Source organism: Felis catus, chromosome E2 (genome assembly GCF_018350175.1).
Source record: "Felis catus isolate Fca126 chromosome E2, F.catus_Fca126_mat1.0, whole genome shotgun sequence".
NCBI lineage: Eukaryota > Metazoa > Chordata > Mammalia > Carnivora > Felidae > Felis > Felis catus.
In genome coordinates, this window is record NC_058382.1 from 53789208 (window position 1) to 53805757 (window position 16550).

Here is a 16550-nt window from a genome sequence, read left to right on the forward strand (position 1 = left end):
TGGTCATGCAAATATTCTCAGGCATCTTTAGTCAGGCCCTGGACTTTTATTTAAATGTGTGATATAAAGAGGGCTCCCGCACTTGCTGGTTGGGGCTTTTTCTTATTTATTGCCTTCCCTTCTCTCGTGCTCTGGCCTTGCCCCCACAATAAAATCCCACTTAGCACTTGCTTTTTCCAAAAAAACATCATTTTTCACCATCTTAGGGGTGACGCAAAGAGGAGATGGAAGAAAAACTCCTCTTTCTTTCTTTTTCTTTTTTAAGGGACTAAACGTTCTTCTCTTCTCCCAAATATTTAATCATAATTATATTAAGAAACATTTATAAAAAGTTAAGTAATAAAATTAAATAGGTTGGAGAAAAACAGAGAAGCAGACAGCAAAGGATTAAGTGTAGTAATATAAAGAATAGATTATATTTAATGAAAATTTCTTCAGTGTTCAACATTTTTATTATACTTAATAGTGCTGGGCTTCATTTTTGTCTCCAGTAATTGTGTGTCCATAATGAATGGCCATTCTTATTCCCCCATTGAGCCCTGACAGAAATTAATAAACCTAATTCTGTAGGTTTAAGTTTAATTTTGTTGAAATATATAAAGTAGTTACATATTCACTTAACAGCCAACCGAAATGCAGTGGCCTTAAGCTTCGCAGCAACTTTATAGCAAGTAAATTGTTTTCTGGATCTTTCTCCTGAACTCCCTGCTCCTTCCCTTTCTGAATTTAGCCAGGAGCCTCGTGTGTGATGCTTCCAGCTACAGAGGACATGCACGGCCGTGGAGGTGGGACAGTGGCCAGGGTGAACGTTGTAAAATGTACAATTATGTGATCTAGTCCTTTTCCAAGAACAGCTGTTAATGATTGCTCAGCATTCTCTTGTTGGTTTACAGTTTGATCAAGAAAGTATGCAATAAAAGAATGGGGGATGGGCATTGTACAAGCTAGCAGTCTTCTAGCAAGAAATAATGTGCGCAGTCTGGTTGCCAGAGCTGGGAGGGTATGGAATCTCCCCTCGGGGCTTTGAGCACCGGAGGGGCGGGGGGCGCTTCCATGAGGATTCAGCCTTGGGGAATTGGGAGGAATTCAAAGGGGCCATGTTGACTTGAGATCACATCTGACTGGTCCAACCATTAGTGACTGACAATAAACGTCTTCTTGGAGAAAAGTCAAATACAGCTGGGGATCCCCCCCAACCCCTCCCTTCCTTAGCCCCTCCTTCAACCCCTTCCTAACCCCTTCTTCCAAATGTCCTATCATTCATTTATTCATTCATTCATTCAATCATTCAACAAACATTTGAATTTATCACACGTTCTCAGCGCAGGGATAAAACGGACAGCATAAACCAACATGATCCCAAACGTCAGGGAGTTTATCGTTATGGTTGTTTAATACAGGGTAATCCACAAACAGAAAGTATGATCACAGAGGTATGTGGGAGAAAAGACACACAACAGAAGGGAGTTGACGTGCCCGCGAGGATGAAAATGCTTTCCTGAGGAAATAACAACAGGGATGAGATCAGAGACGAGAAATTGGGCAGGAAAAGGAGTGGGTGGGGTTCCAGGTAGTGTCCCTGCAGAGGAGATGGCATGACAAATCCGAGGACCCCAGGATGGGATGGGGAGGGAGAAAGGGATGGAAGATGAGGTTTCTTAGAAGGGGCCCCACAGGCTACCCTGTCCTGTCCAGGCCTTATCACAGGAACAATGGGAACCACCCAACAACTGGTCAAAGCTTGAGCACGAACCAAGAGTTCTGACTTCAGGGACCTTTTCCCTACACCTTATCAGCCATCTTCCCTGGACTCCCTATCAGCCCTCTTGACCAACCTCACTAATGGGAGTTGGAAGGACTCCCTTCCAGAGTCACAGGTAACTCACTCCATATGATTTATATGTACCAACCTTTATTTCTATAAAGTCTTCAAAATATTCTACTAACAGCCTGAAAGGATGAAGTGTGGAGGACAGTTGTGGGCACAGCATGGCACAAAAGTCCCATTTCGCAGATCAGCTGTGTAAAGGCAGATGTCGAGACTTAGGCTCTCATATTCTCCATCCCATTCTCCTGTGTGATATCCCCTCTGAACTGCGACTCTACACAATAATGGAACTGACTGCACAGGAGACTCAAAGTGTCTCCAAAGCAGCCGCACTGACCATGATTCAGGAAACTACAGATCTAGTCCCAGCTCCTGCCTCAAACAACCATGGGACCCTGGATAAGACCTGACCTCTCACTGCATCTCAGACTCTGGGCAGTGAGTTCTGAGGACTGACAACTCCAGCTTCCGAGTTTGAGAATGAAGACTTGCCCAGTAAGGAGGCCCTAGTTGGGGCTTTAAGCGTGGTGGTCCTGATGCCCAGTAGAACCACATTGGGCCAAGTTAATGGGCCACCCGATCATAGCAGGGGTGAGAGAGAAGGCAGCCTATCTCACCAGGTTTACTGGGCTTCAATTCCAGTTGCTGTGCGACCTTAGGCATATTCATGAACTTTGCTGGGCCTCAGCTTCCTCATCTATTAAACGGAAGGCAACAAATCTACCAGATGGCTGTGGATCTTAGAGAAAAATGTGCTACAAGGTGTGGCTTAGTCCCTGACTTAAGTAGATACTCAATAAATATTAGGTACCACCCTTCTCTCTTCTGCCCACCCATCCTTTCAGCTCATCCTCCCTGCCTTCCTTCTTCCTTCCTTTCTTATTATCTTGTCTCTCCCTCCTTGAGACAATAATTACAACAGTCCCTGACAGGTCACCCCCGCACACCACTTTGTTGAACAATCTGTTCATTTAAGACAGGGACTTCATTTCTTTGGCCAAGTGCAAAGGGGAGCTTCCCAAGACAGGTTTATTTATCTCAGCGCCGGTACAAACAAGAGCTTTCTCAGTCCTTAACACCTCCACGGGTCTGCGTTGAGCTGAGTCTATTGTGAGAACTTGTTTAGAAAGGGGACCGAGGTGGGCATGAAGAGAGTCCGCAGATAATATCTGCAAAGAGGAAGGAGGAAGAGCATGACAGGGAGTAAAGGGGCATGAGAAGGAGACCCCCCCCCCCAGGTTTGATCTCTGGTCAAGCCCACTCGAGAACCAGAACCAGAATCCGCTTCCCTTGAGGCCCAACAGATTGAAGCTGCTATTTTGCTTTCCAGGGTTACAAGTTCAAGTACATTAAGTATGTGTGTTGGGGAAACGTGCCGTTGATAAGAACAGGAGATTATCTTGAGAGCATTCCACTGGCCCTGCCCTCCCTCACTTCTCCCTGAACCCTGATCTCTCCACTGGGCCCCAGTCCCGGCCAAGCCACAGACTCCAGCTTCGCTCTGCCTTCTGAACCACCCACTCCCCGCATACACACGGCAATGAAAGACCATCTTCTGATAGGCAGAGCAATCAGCAGCCTGGTTATCAGACCCCCTCCTTCCCATCAACACCGAAGGAAAAAAAAAAAAAAAAAAGAAAAAAGGGAGTCTAAGATTCCAGAAATCATAGGCAGCCCCTCTTCCTGAGGGGAGGGAAGCTTTGTGGAAATGAGGGATAGACTTTGGCATCTACTCTTACCAAACAGAATTTTTTCTTCCTGGACACTTGTGGAGATGGAGAAGGCTCAGAAAATGCCTTTGTTTGTTTGTGGGGGTTGGGCTGGACAGTGGCCCTTATCAGCTTGGGCAGGGCCAGCCTTGGGTATTGCTTCTACCTCCCTCAGGATGGTAAAAAAAAAAAAAAAAAAAAAAAAGTGAAGTTAATGGTAAACAGGAGGACAATGTTCCTGGAAACCCCAGTGTGTACACATGTGACAGAATGTGATAAGTGAAGATACTCAAGCTGATTATGTACCAAATGACCCATCCAATTCACCCATCAGTCCGTCCATCCATCCCTCCATCCTTCCTCCCACTCATCAGCCCAGCCATCCTCTCATCCACACAGCCACCAACAGATACTTAATGAGTGTTCTAACATTTTAGGGCCTCTGCTGGTACCTTGGGATTCCACAGGGAACGAGGTGGACACATTTTCTGCCACATCAAGTCCCCAGCGGAGGAAAGATATCTGAAAAATTAAACAATCTACAGCACGATGTGATAAGTACTGAGACAGGAAGAGTTCAAGGTGTGGGGAAAGGACATCCCACACAGAGCTCGAGTTTGGACTCACCACTCACAGCCTCTCTAGGAAACTCTTCCCGAGCAGAAAGAATCAACCTGGAAGAGAACCATGTCTAGCTGGGCAGGTGGAGGGAGCAGCAGGAAGTGAGGAAGGGCTCTGCCATTTATTGAGTACCTACTGTTTACCAGACACCGGGCTTGGCACTTCATAGGTATTTCTGTGATGAGTTCTAAGGGTAAATAGACAAAATGGAGTCTCCGAGCAGCTAAGCTGTCTGTCCAAGTGCTTAAATAGCAGCCTTCATAAATGACCTGGTCTTTTGTTCCCATGGCCTTACCCTCCAGCTTCTTCTGTGAGCCCTCCTCCGTCACACCTCTCTCTGGTATGATCAGGGAGTCAGAGAACCAGAGGCTTTGACACGTTCTCCAGCCAAGATGGATCCAGAGTGGAGGTTCTGGATTCAAACGATCCTAGATTTCAACTGCCCTCTGACTCTACTAAGCACTGTGACTTCGGGCAATTTACCTAACCTCTTTAAGCCTCGGTGTCCTCGTCTGTAAAATGGAGAGTACAATCAGCATCTACGTCAGAGCTTTATAAGAAACCAGAGATGCAAAATGCTAAATGCCACGCATGTTTTTGTAGTATCGTCTTGCGCAGAAATCATGCAAAAGTGGTCTCGGGGGAGGTAGCCTCGAGTTGTGTAAGGGGACACACGTGAGGTGTAAGGACATCTCAATGCTCTAGGTGGCGGCTGCATAAAAGGCCTTTGTGTGTCCTTGTCCTTCAGCCAGAGGGACACACGGGGGAGAGACGGCCGGTCCGCTGGTGGTTCGAGGGTAGCATGGGGCCTCACGCTGGATCCTGCCCTCACTGTGACGGACGTCTCGCCCTCTTTCCCCAAGCTTGACTTCCTCCGGCGCAGACATCTGAGACTCTAGGGAAGTCTCTTGGGGCAGCCATGGGTTCTAAGCTCCTCCCAGGCCCTTGGCCCCTCAGACCAGGAAAGGGATGCCTGAGAGTCTCCCCCCACTGCCCCAGAGCACTGAAAGAACTTACGCTGGGCTGGGGGTCCTGCCATCTCTGAGCTCCCCTTCCACCTCCCCTTTGGAATGTGCTTGGAGCAGGGACAGGGGTGTCCTGGAGGCCACTTCAGGCAGACCAGCAGGGGGCTTTCCCTGAGGCTGCCTCCTCACTGGGCCTCTTTTCACACTATTTGTACCCATGTAAATGTGCTTCTCAGATTCCTGCCAACACGCTTGGTTTTGTAATGTTGTTTAATAGCTCGAACCACCTTAATGAAATATTCATGTTCCCTTCTCTGTTGGAGTAGTCACCCAGGTTCCCAGAAATTTCTCTCTCTCTTGTTTAGAAGGACCGCCCCACAGGAAGGAGGACCCTCTCCGCCTGAAGCCCGGGACCCCCGGACGCCAGCAGAAGGGCTGTGGGAGCGCTCCCAAGGAGGAGGGGACCGGGGACACTGGTCCCGGGCTCCTCCTGGGGATCCCGGGAGCCTTGAGAAGAATGGCCAGGAGCGGACTATGTGCGGGGGGACCCTGGGTCTGAGACCCCTGCTCCCGGGAGTGGAGAGGCCTGCTCCTGGAGATTCGCCTCCTGGCTCAGCCCTGCATCAAGGCAGCCCCTGCCGCAGGAGCTCCGGAGGCTGAGGGAAGAGTGCCACCTGTTGAATGCTCACGATAGCGTGCTCCTCGGGCTCCTGCCCAGGGCTCCCGGCTCAGGCGCCGGGTCCGGCACAGCGCAGTGCCCTGCTCCCGTTCAAGCTCAGAGCCGGGGAAATCCGGGCAGCGACTACGGCACGGACCCTCCGGCATCATCTATAAAGTGAGGCTGTTGCCCTGAGTGACCCCCTACTGCCCAGAGAGGGCAGGAGACTTGCTCCAGTCACAGAACCAGTCCGGAGCGCCTGCCCTCCCCCCAGAAACCCCTCGGGGACACCTCCCACCCTACCACTCTCTTTTGATGCTGTGTGAATACCGTTTTTAATTAAAGTACTGTTTACCCATAAAGAAAAGGACCCAAAGTCCTAGGCGTGCAGGTCAACAAAGCATCGTGAAGGGAACACGCGGGGGAATCAGCACACAGATCCAGATGCAGGACCCACCTGGCGGCCCCCGGAAGCATCCTCCTTCTTTCTCCCAGTCACCCCCCGCCCCCGCCCTTCCAGGGGGACCAGTATCCTGACAGATCTCAGTTGGTCTCACCTGTTTGTGAACTGTACACGAATTACACTATACACGGGGCCTGGCTTCTCTCCCTCGGTTCCACGTGTGTGATCCACCCTGCCTCCATGTTCCGAGGCCTCGTATTTTCCCGAGGTGGGAAGTAGAACCACGTGTGAGAACGGAGAGATGTGGAAAATCACTGAATTCAGCCTTGTCCTGTCTCGGTGAGAGGAGGCTCTGAGGTCACACGGCCGGCTCAGAGGTCTCTCCCCTGGATGATAAGGCTCCCACGCTAACCACCCCAGAGACGGCAGGACTTGGCCCCGGGCTGAGGCTAAAGGACACCGGTCCCCCCCACACACAGCGAGGAGCCTGGGAACCCACGATGGGTTCCATTCCAGGAGCGCCTGGGCGCATTGTCACCCCCTCACCCAGCATGGCATCCCACACACTGTGCTCATTCAACAAACACACACCGGTTGAAAGCATACGAGGATGGATCTCAGTAACTCACTGTTGCTGTTAGGAAAACAGAGATCATTCTGGGGGCCCTGCTTCTCCGCCAGATGAATGAGGATAGGTGTGATACGAGATGGGGAGGCGGAGGGGAAAACCGGTACAGTGGAAAGTGACCACGGCTTACCCTCGCAGACTTTGAAGCCAGATTGGCCTGGATCCAGTTATACTCTAGCACTTATGTGTTACTTTAGGTGATCTACCCAAGCCTCCGTCTTCCAATCTGTAAAAACATCAATTTATAATAGGGCTCGGTGAAGAGGAAGAAGCCAGGCAGGTTAACGCGCCGGGTGAGTGCTTAGTAGCTGGTAGTTATTACAATCATGTCTCCAACCAGCAAATGGCTCAGTTTAGCTCGCTTCGTACAAAGAGGCATCGACATTTAGATAAGGCACCAGTGGGAGGCAGATCTTCAAGAATCAGGGTTTACTTACTCCTTAAGGAGCTAGGAAAGAAAAGCAGGGTTCAAGTTTAGCTTCCTTCCTCTTCCCCGTCTAAACCTTCATACCCTGTGAGAGTCAGCTTGAATCGTGCCGTCTACAAGAAGTCTTTCTCCTGGCCCTGGTCACCCTGATCTCTCCCTCAAGAACTCTTGTAGCCCCTGTTGGAGAGTTCAAGTTCACTGTTATTGGGTGTAGTTGTGGGGTACTGGTTCACCCACATGCCCACAAAGGCTCATCTCTCAGCTCCAAGGTGAACCCCGGAGGCATGGCTCGGTGTCCTATGGGTGGGCGGAGGGATGTCACAAACCAGGCCGCTTTCTGGTTTCTCCACTGGGGCACATGAACCACCCCCTGCCGCCCCCCCCCCTTCTTCCCTGGTTGGAATAAATACAGAAAAGAAAATAAAAATTTCCCTTGATGCCTTCCCCCACAAATAACAACTTTAACCTTTCAAAATACTGTCTTCTCATCGTCCAGCTCAGCACATTCTGTAACAGAGTCGAGATTCTTTTTGAGAGTCCGTTTTTATTTCTAGACTTTGTTCACCTGAAGCTACATTACCTGCTTTCCCCCAAACTATCTAAGTCTGTTCTTTAATAACAATCTGAATAGTTCCCTAATGGAATCAGAGAGACATATCAAAATTTACTCCGCAATTCCTCCTGGTTCAGATTTTTTCCTAATGTTTTGACATGAACAGTTCTGTTTTGTGAGGATAGACTCCCTGAATTGGAAGCAATTGGTCAAAGAGCTTTTCACTTTTTTTCCTTGAGGTAGAGCTGGCATTATACCATTGCACGGGTTCTAGGTAGACAACATAATGATTCAGTATTTTTATGTATTGTGAAATGATCATCACGCTAAGTCTCACTGACACTCGTCACCATACAGTTATAAGATGTTTTTCTTATGGTGAGAACTTTTAAGATTTACTCTCTTAGCAACTTTCAGAGGTGCATTACTGTATTCATCGTAGTTAATTATCTTAATTTATGTTTCTTAAAAAACCCACCATAGCTATGTTCCTATTGTAAACATTTATAATCCCAATTTTGCAGTAAGTGATCACCTTCTCAAGCACAAACTGACTCTTAACCTCTCATCTTCCCATTTTGTCTCTGGCCACACAGACACACACACACACGCGCGCACACAGACACACACCCCTCATGACTCAGCCACGCTAAAATATTTGCAGTTCTTTCGACATGCTTGAATATTCATGTCAAGGCTTTGGTACATGTTTCTTTGACCAGAGGGATATGTTTTCCTTCTCCTGAGCGTGGCCACATTCTTAGCTTTTCAAGAGAAATATTACCTTCTGTCTGCGAAGCTTTCTCTCAGCTTCCAGGCAAAACGAGCCACCCCCGACACACACACTCTTCGATGCTCCCACTGCAACCTGCCTGTTTAATAATAATAATTATATCGATCATAATAGTAATCAAGATGTATTGAGCCCTTATCATGTGCTCAGACAGTATTCTAAGCACTTTTCATGGATTATCCCAGCATTCACTGCTTTGTGGCTTAATGATCAGTTAGTATGTACATCTGTTCCCCCGCCCAGTCCACGAGTGATTTCAGGGAGGGGGCTGCCCCATCTCCTTCTTTGTACTCCGGGTAGCTAGCACAAGGCCTGGCACGGGAAATATTTTAGAAATGAGGATCTGAACCCACCCTCTGCTTATGACTCAGCCAACTGAGTCAAAAATGACCGCTGAGCTGGGGAAGATCGGCTACATGCAGTTCCCAGGGTGCATTTCCCCCAGGGGATCACACCCTGGAGAAGAAGCAGGAAGGTAAAACCATCCAAGACGTCTTGATCATTACCAGGGCGCAAAGAGCACGCTCCCCCCACCACCTCCTCTCTCCAGAGCCCTACTGTTTACACCCAGGTCTTTATAAACAGTTTCCTTTAATCCTCTTATTTCAGATCTTGGAAGCCTCCAGAAGACACTACTCTTCCCTTGCAGAATGCTCGAAAGGGAAGAAAACAGACACTCACCAACAGATACTGTCTTTACCAAACCCGGGATGCTAATCCTGGGTACATAGTTAGCCCTCAGTACCTGTCCCCAATTTGGCTTTCTGAGCCCCGGAACTCTGGGAGCCTCCTGAGGAACATGAAGCTTGAACTCAACTTCACAGCCAAAAAGTTTATGCCAAGATGGCAGGAGAGTCAGGAATGGGTATCAGGTTATTGGACTCCGTAAACCACTCTAGACCTTCTCACGTCCTCACTCCAGACAGGTAACTCTGCAGAGAGCAAGGAACCCACCTGACTCCCCTGTGAGGACAGCCTCTCTTTCAGAATCATGCCCCCCTCCGCCTTGGGAGAATTCAGGCCACTGGGTGACGAGGGGCTGTTACGTGCCTGGTTCCGTGCTCGTCTCTTTGCAGACCTTATCTCCAGATTTGGGTCTGGGAGTATTTGACCAGACCCCAAACTCTTTCTGCCCTACGTCGCAGACTGATCTGAGATGCTCTGTCTGTGTGGTCTCAGAAGGTACACACTGTGATGCCCAAAATGTGTTCTGTGCTCAAAGGAGTCAGTTCCACAAGCATAAACGGCTTTATTAACTGCACGACTTGTCAGAGCCTTAACTACACCAACGCCCATTATGCGTTTCTGAGAGGGGGTGGAGGATGACACCGTGAAGTTGCAAACTTACTGGACTGCAAATCCTTGTTTTGGAAAGCATCAAGTGGGACTAGCGGGCGGAAGAAAGCGAGCGGGCAAAGACGTCTTCACACTTGGGTTCTCATTCCTCAGAATCTAACTGCAGTCTCGTTACCTATTTATTCCTTTTTCTAGTTCCTCTGGATTGTGATTTCGATCCTGTTCTGAAGTCATGCAAGCTCACCTAAAAGAACTATGAACCGTGGGCCCTTTATCTTCTAACTTGGCCCTCTTCTGATCACACTGCATGACGCTGCTTCCTCCCTGGTTACCCCCATGTCCACACACACCGGGAAGGTGAACCCAGACAATCCGGTCGATGGGATGCCTACTGATACCACTCCGCTCTCAAATCAACTTCTGAATGTGACACCAAGTCCAACTGGCTTAGACTGACCTCCACCACAAACACAACCCCTGTCCTACATCTACCCAAATTCTTTTTTCCTGGTTTACAGAGTCGGTAACACACAGCCTAATGGCAACAACACCTCAAAATTCTGGCCCAGATCTTTTACCTCATTTACAATCACCCATTGTGTTCTACCCACAAAATGATGGCCTAGATCCATTAATGTGCTCAGAGAAGACTGGGTTGAAAAAGGAGAGGGGGTGAAGGAGAGGGAGAGAGAGAGCATGCAAATTTAAAATGTTTTTTTTTTAATGCTTATGTATTTTGACAGAGAGAAAGAGCGAGCAGGAGAGGGGCAGAGAGGGAGGGAGACACAGAATCTGAAGCAGGCTCCAAGCTCTGAACTGTCTGCACACATCCAGACACAGGGCTCGAACTCACGAAACAAGACATCATGACCTGAGCTGAAGGCAGATGTTTAACCTACTGAGCCACCCAGGCGCCCCAAGCACGCAAATTTAATCTAAGCCACTGCTTATTTAAAAATTGATAGGAACTAATTAAATTAATAAAATTTTATTGAACTTTAAAACAAAAATCAATTCTTTCAAAATCCCTGTTTCAATGAATCCAAAACCAATGAAATTCTTCTTTAAAATTAAATTGGATGGTAATCAATGCAACCCCTTGGAACTCAAAATACAAGTTCTAAATTGAGATTTTTTTTTAATAGCTTCAAGTACATAACTCATGTTTGCCTATTTAAAACAAAACCAAAATCTTAATATGTAATATAGTTTCTTTGCCTTTGAATGAAGCTGTTACAAGTTTTCATTTCATTCTGTCTGTCCAGTGGTGTGTCAGTAGATGTTTAGCCATCAGTCTTGGTCAGGGAGAGGGTGCATACTGACTTGGGACTTCTGCTGGTGTCCATGATGCAAATACTCCCCGGGTGGCTCATGATTCTAAGCTACCAAAGTGAGGGACGGCAATGAATATGGAATTAGCAAGTTAGCACAGTCAGGTCTCATGAGCTGGTTCGAGCTGGTTCTGGCACACCACTGAGTCTTCCTCAGTAAGTCTGCATCTACAAGTGTTGTCCATCTAGAATATCCCCAACAAGATGGCAGCAACACGTACCTCATTCTCAGCTGCACTGCATGCATACTGAGAAACGTGACGAAAGCTTCTCGACACTGACAGGTGATCGCTGTGTTGACCCAAACAATATACTTAGGTATAGAGGATTACCAGGGGAAAAAAAAAAAAAGTAAAAACCACCAAAACTACCCAAACCTCTAAGTTCTATCGGGGGATCTACTAAAATATTTATTTGTTTGGCTTTATGTGGAATCAGTCCATCCACTTTTCTTTTATGCTCTCTTTTGTTTTCATAAACAAATGAGTTCTTATTGCTACAAGTAAAATAGAGTTCCCTTTCCTTCCTTCCTTTTCCTCTCTTCCACTACCCTTCCTACTCATAATTACTAAATAACTCAAAATACCTGCCAAGTTTGTGTGATCCCATGAAAAGATGGTGGAAAAGATGGTGAGACTTCTTTCGTGAATGTTATGCCTCATCTCTAGACAAAATCTCCAGGAGTGCTGGCCGAATACGCACGAGCTTCGCTATGTCAGAGCGGGCAACGGAAAGGAAGGATGGACGGAAGCAATAGCGAGAGGGGAAGGTACCCGCCATTTTCAGAGTCCACCGTGACTGTAACTGTACCGGGGGTATTGTGTATGTCATTTCACTCAATCCTCAAAATGACCTTTGGTGGCCATCCTTACCTTTAATTTTTAATGGACGGACTGAGGCGTGACTTCATTACACGTCTACCAGCACATAGCTCATGGGTGCTGGAGGCAAGATTCAAACGCCGTCTTCTCTGACTGCCGTGCTGGTGATTGGTCCATGACGCCATACTGAGCTGTACAAGTAATCTAGAGAACATTTCATCCAAGTTGGCGAGGGTTCCCCTAGAAAGTCCACCTCTGGGGCTCTTCTCTTTTTTTCTCTTCCTGCCTCTTGCGACCTACTTAGCTCCTTGGCCTTCTCCCCAGTGCCCGGGAGGACAGAAAGCAAGCACATTGTCTCCCTTCACTCATCTCATCCAAAGACTCCATCTGACTCTGGGTAAGAATTGGGAAATCGCTCCAAATCAAGAGGGGTAGAGCTTCCTCTATGGTCATCAAGACGCATTCCAACAGACCTTGCCTCTGCCGGGCAGCTGTCTCTGCACAGTGTGCGTCTTCGCTCAGGAAGCCGACACCCCAGCCTGAGAAAACGGGTCTCTCCACCACGCCCCTTCTCTGGCACACGAAGATCCCCGTGTGTACAGAACTGCTGGGACTCATGGGCCCATCCGCCCAGGTCTGGCCGCTGGATATGACCACACAAAAATCTAAAGGATCCCAGCACTTGATGATATTCTGTAATATGCTGGGCACCTGACTTCCATAGGGTCACAGTTATATATGCAATGACCCATGTGTTTTAGTTCTAGAACAAAATCCTATCTGTGGAATCAAAGCCCAGATACAAATATAAGGTAAAATAATAAGGCAAAATATATCCCATGTCAGGTCACGTCACCCCTCTGCTCAAAACTTTGTAACAAAAGAGAAAATCCAGAAAGCTTACCGGAGCCTTGGTGGAAGATTTTATTTTCTACGGTGGCCACAATAACATCTCCTGCCCCACATGTTCTTCTGGAACCTTGCTGCTTCCCCGCAAAGAGGTGGAGTCTATGTCCCCTCCTCTTAAAACTGAGTGGCACTTTGTGACTGCCTGGATCGACAGAGTGCGGTGCCAGTGATTCTGCATGACTCTGGAGGCCAGGTCATACAAACACCATGCACGTCTATCCTATTCTCCTTGACGCTCTCTCTTGGGGCCACTCCAGGAGAAAGCCCAAGCTGCCCAAAGAGAGGCACACGCTTGTGCGGAGCTTTCGGCCAACACCCAGCACCCACTCAGCAGCCGCGTACCGGAATCATCTAGAAATTTCCTAGCACCGTGTCCGGCCTTTATAGCTGACGCAACACGGAGCAGCAATGAGCCACCCTTACCGAGCCGCCGCCCAAACTGCAGATCTACAAGCAACTGAACGCTGTTTTCAGCCACAAAGTGTGGGGTCATTTGTTATACAGCAACTGATAACTAGAAGAGCCTACCCGGATCTATATGAACCAGGGTCTCGATCGCTCTGTGATTCCTTCTCGGCCACTCTACACTCCCAGGATACTCTGTACTCTGTACGTCCACAAACGTGGAAAGCATGAGGGTTGGGGGGAAGACCACATTCTTTAATTTCTTTCAATGATGTTTTATAGTTTTAGAAGCCACGTACATCTTTTGTTAGATTTTTTTCCCCTAATGTTTAATGTATGTGATGCTATTACTAATGCGTCCTGGTGACCCTCATTTCATTTTCTTAAGTATTTGTTGCTGGTACACAGACGTACATATTTCCATACTGACTTTATCAACCTTGCTAAATTCACTTATTAGTTCTTACACTTTACTTGTAGACTTTTAGATTTCTACTTTCCAGTAATGTTGTGTGCTAATGAAAGTTGTATTTCTTCCTTTCTTATCCATACATTTTAAAACAAATTTTTTAATGTTTTTTTTTTTTCATTTTTGAGACAGAGAGAGACAGAGCATGAGTGGGGTGTGGCAGAGAGGGAGACACACAGAATGTGAAGCAGGCTCCAGGCTCTGAGCTGTCAGCACAGAGCCTGATGTGGGGCTCGAACTCGTCAACCGTGAGATCATGTCTGAGCTGAAATCAGACACGCAAGCAACTGAGCCACCCAGGCTCCCCTTATCCTTATATTTTAAAATTTCTTGTCCTTTCCTCACTGAACTGGCTGGGACATGCACTGTGACATTAAAAAGATAGTAGGCATTCTTGTTTGGTTCCCAATCTCAAGGGAAAGCTTTAAATATTTCACCACTAATTATGATATTTGGTGTAGATTTTTTTTTGTAGCCATTATCAGAATAAAGAACACTCTTCCTCATGTCAACTTAACAAGCATTTGCTGATCACCCATTATGTCCTAGTCACTATCCTGGGCAAGAGGAGAATTTTAAATTCTCATTTTTTTTATTTCAGAGAGACAGTGTGTGAGTGGGGGAGAGGGACAAAGGAAGAGCTGTGGGGGGAGAGAGAGAGGGAGAATTTCAAGCAGGTTCCACACTCAGCACAGAGTCTGATGCGGGGCTTGACCCCATGGGATCATGACCTGAGCCAAAATCAAGAGTCAGATGCTCAACCAACTGAGCCACCCAGGCACCCCCTAAATTCCCATTTTGAATAAGATACTATCCTTGCTCTGAGAAATTCACTATGTAGGGTGTAAAACAGGTAAACACCAAACAGAGTGGTGGAGGTGGGAGAATCAGAAAAACAACTCGCTCTGTCCAGGGGAGCTAGTGAAGGCTCTCAGAGCACAGAGCATTACACGAAGGTCTCAGGAGATGAGATAAACGAGATCCCAGCTAAGAAGAATGATGTACAAGGCCTGCTCCCTTACAACTCTCTTCTGGGTACTTATCTATACATGCGGACTTCCTTTCAGGGAGCCAAAAGATTACCCTAAATTTCTGTGCCCGTGACACTTAGATTTTAATATTATCAAGCATTCTTAAAGGAGCTGTAATTGAAAGAATAAAGAATCCCATTGTAAATACTGGTGGGAACAATTCCTGAGCTCATGTGTACTCGGGTTTTCTAAGAACGTTACATGAGGCAAAATGCGGAAAGGGGATTATGCTTTCCATCCTGCAAACCCATTGTTGGCTCTGTGTCCATTCCTTTCCTAGATGTATTTGCAAGTAATACCACAGGCAAAGAAGAAAAGTTGACTTAGAGCAAGTTACACAGTATGTGGTTTAGAAGTACTTACCTTATGTAATCATGATACACATTAATTGTTAAATAAATACGTGTTGATTTGGCTTGGCCTGGCTATGTGTGTAGTCTAGCGAAGAAAAAAATCTGATCAGGATGACATTACCTCGAGCCAGAGGCTGTTGAAAGGCATACAGAAAGACCAGATACAGTGGGGTGTTTCAGTTTTGAAGTTGTACATTTTTTTTTTCTTTTTAAAAGACAAAAGGGTACCTGAGAGTAAAAATAGGTAACGTTACAGAGTTAGCTTTATAAGAGGAATCATCCAACTCAGGGAATCCAGCGTGGGACTATTTTCTCTGCAGTGTCTCTAATATCTGGAGTTTTGCAAAGAGACTGAAAAGTCATGTGCATGTTCCACTGGTGACCTACCTTCTCCAGGAGAATGACAAGGTGCACGCTCGTCAAGGTCAGGTCCGAACATCAGAACTTGTTCTGAAAGCAGAGAATAAAAGAAAGGTAGAGCTAGATCTGGAGGGGCAAAAAGTGAGGGTTTTTGGCTTGAGGAGGTCTGGACGTAGAGCTGGTGCCCCGTCTGTTCCCTTTGGGACTCCTCTTTGCGGAGCCTGCCGGCCAGACTTCACAGGCCAACATCTGCCTCTTTGCCCGATGGCTTTCCCTGTAAGCTGGAGCCCACTGTGCCCCAAGTGCTAAAGGGCTAATGCCTCCGGTAAAGGCCCTGAACAGTGACCACTGGGGGTCTGTGTATCTCCCTCAGGCAGGAATTCTGAGCAGGGTGCCTACACTGGTTCTTAGATGTGCCCCGTGGGGGTAAGCTCGTTACCCGCAGAGGTAACTTGCGGTCTTACACCCTCATCCCTCAACCAACACTTCCCGGAATCACTTCCGGGATAATCCAATGGATTTGGGATCTTGTCTTAGGATCAGCCTCTGGGCAAATCCCAACTAACACGGGTTGTATTTGACGTCAATGAAACATATCAGTATCCATTCCCCACTTTTCTGGAAGAAGATGGTGGAACTGTCCCCCGCAAATCACACACTCTCCAAAGGAGCTCACACTTTCTGTCAGAGGGTCATGTAGGACTTGAAGCAATTATCAGGACAAGTCAAGTCAAAGCAACTGTCAACTAAAATTGTGGCTCAGTGGAGCACAAGCATCGTTTTTTGCTTGACTTAATTGCATAATTGCCTCGGTTCTCAGCTTAGTGCGTGCAAACCTGGAGATGAACAATTAATGATCTAACATGAGGGGGACCCATCTCTGTGGCTTCTGGCCAAGAGGGAGATGCATCAATGTCAAAGATAGCTATCTTCAGAGACCCTCTCAGGGGGAGAAATTTCTCTTTCAATTATGACCACCTAAAAACCATG

At 47.3% G+C, this 16550-nt stretch overlaps 1 long non-coding RNA gene across 5 annotated transcripts in view; it reads right to left on the reverse strand.

Moving 5' to 3' along the window:
- The window catches only part of LOC102900985, an 807705-nt gene that overhangs the window by 438342 nt on the left and 352813 nt on the right, over positions 1-16550 (reverse strand). For all 5 annotated transcript variants that reach the window (XR_006590330.1, XR_006590331.1, XR_006590332.1 and 2 more), the window contains exon 10: positions 15588-15650. This is a non-coding gene — a long non-coding RNA (uncharacterized LOC102900985). The remainder of the gene's footprint in view (positions 1-15587; positions 15651-16550) is intronic.